Here is a 1,779-nt window from a genome sequence, read left to right on the forward strand (position 1 = left end):
TTTTCATTACTCTCTATGTGTTACATTGCCAGCATATTCCATGTGCTGACCCGTTTTTGGGCTGCAACGTTCATGTTGCAGACTTTTCAGACGATGAGTAAGATGCCTTAGGATCATGGTCCTATACTCAGTGATGCCGTTGGAGTTAATGGACTCACTTATCTTCCAAGCCTTCCGCTGTTATCGTTATTAGATGGCCTTAAGCCATATTTATTGTAACGAGTTCTCTTTTGAGACATTCGATGTAATAAGTGTGTGATTGCCACTCTATTATAAATCCTTCAAGTATTGTGCGTGACAGCATTACTGATCCAGGGATGACACTGATGCATAGAGATCAGACTGTTTGAGGTCTAGTCGCTACAAGATGGTATCAGAGCACACGCTGACTGTAGGACACGACCACTAAGCTAAAGCCCTAGATCACTACTCTCTCTTCTCATTTCTGACTCCTCATCTTTTCTACTCTCTTTTAGGATGGCGGGTGCAAGGAACAAGTTCACGCAACCGGATGAAGCTAGCTATATGCTTGTCTTCTCTACTCAAAAGCCCACTGGTTCTCCCTGCGGATCTCGGCCTCCTCCTCGGGTGTGAAGTCATTCTTGATGTTGAAAGTCTTGCAGATCTCCTCGGGGGTCTTTCCCTTGATCATGTCGGCAACAGTTTGGCAAGTAAGGTCGAGCAATCCCTTGATGTTGAGGTAGTGTGCAGCGAGGATGAGGTCGAAGAGAGTGGCCTGGTCGACTTTGACGAACTCTATTGGTGTCAAAGCTCTTGAGGTCCTTGGCGGGGGCGGTGGCTGCATTAGAGGTGGAGGAGCTGGCGTCGGTGGCGGCGAAGTCGGCCGGTTTGGGGTTGGCCTGGACGTGCTTCTTGCAGTACTCGATGACCTTGGAGAGGATCTTGCAGTCAATGTTGGGAAGCGGGATGCCATTGTCGGTGCAGTCGTCCTCGATCATGTGGCAGATGGTTTGAGACTCCATGGCAACCGCCTCCTCGACAAGAAATTCCTCGCTGTCCGAGCTCTTGAGCATGATCATCTTCTTCTCGCCTTCCTCGGCCGCCATTGATCGGAGTATTGGGAGGCGAAACGAAACCCTGGTTATTAGTAGCAAAAAGACGTGGCGGCGGGAGACAAAGCAGCTTCTTTGCGTGTGTGCTGGGCTGGGTTGGGAACCGGGTGGATTTTTTTTTGAGCATCAGTACAGACACAAGCGCTCATATACACGCACATACACTCATCCCTATGAACGCACACACGCACACCCTACCCCTATGAGCACCTTCGAGAGACTGAGCCGGCATATCATCTTGAGATTTACGAAGTCACCGTAGGCGCCTCGTCGTCGATGAAAATGTCTCCTCCCACTGAAAGCGCATCGCCGGAAATCCTGAAATAAATCCAGAAATAATGCGAGCACCAGGATTTGAACCCTGGTGGGTCGGGGATACCACTGTTCACCTAACCATCTCAACCACAGGTTGGTTCGCCCGGAGGGATTTATTGGGGCCGTGAGGTGGTGCCTAGGGTTGACTCGGGGTCGAACTCGTGTCGTATTCATCTTTGCTAGGAGTTGGGCCCGGCCTCCTCTAGTACTAGTTCCCGTTTCCATCTTTACTACTCCCTTTGGACGACACCTGAAGGAAGTCACTAAGTATTTGAACATCGGAGTACCAAGCTTCACCGGGACCTACAACGCCTCTTTACCTGAAGAGGAGCGCTGGATGATTCAAATTCAAGTCCCAGGAAGGACGTTCATGCCTGTCATTGAGCCCATA

The 1,779-nt window shown here is 50.1% G+C and overlaps 1 pseudogene; it reads right to left on the reverse strand.

The window, feature by feature from the left end:
• Nucleotides 1–538: 538 nt before the first annotated feature.
• On the reverse strand, nucleotides 539–1,067 carry LOC123065610 (SKP1-like protein 1; annotated as a pseudogene).
• Between the last annotated feature and the right edge of the window lie 712 nt (nucleotides 1,068–1,779).

Source organism: Triticum aestivum, chromosome 3B (assembly GCF_018294505.1).
Source record: "Triticum aestivum cultivar Chinese Spring chromosome 3B, IWGSC CS RefSeq v2.1, whole genome shotgun sequence".
In the NCBI taxonomy this organism is placed as follows: Eukaryota; Viridiplantae; Streptophyta; class Magnoliopsida; order Poales; family Poaceae; genus Triticum; species Triticum aestivum.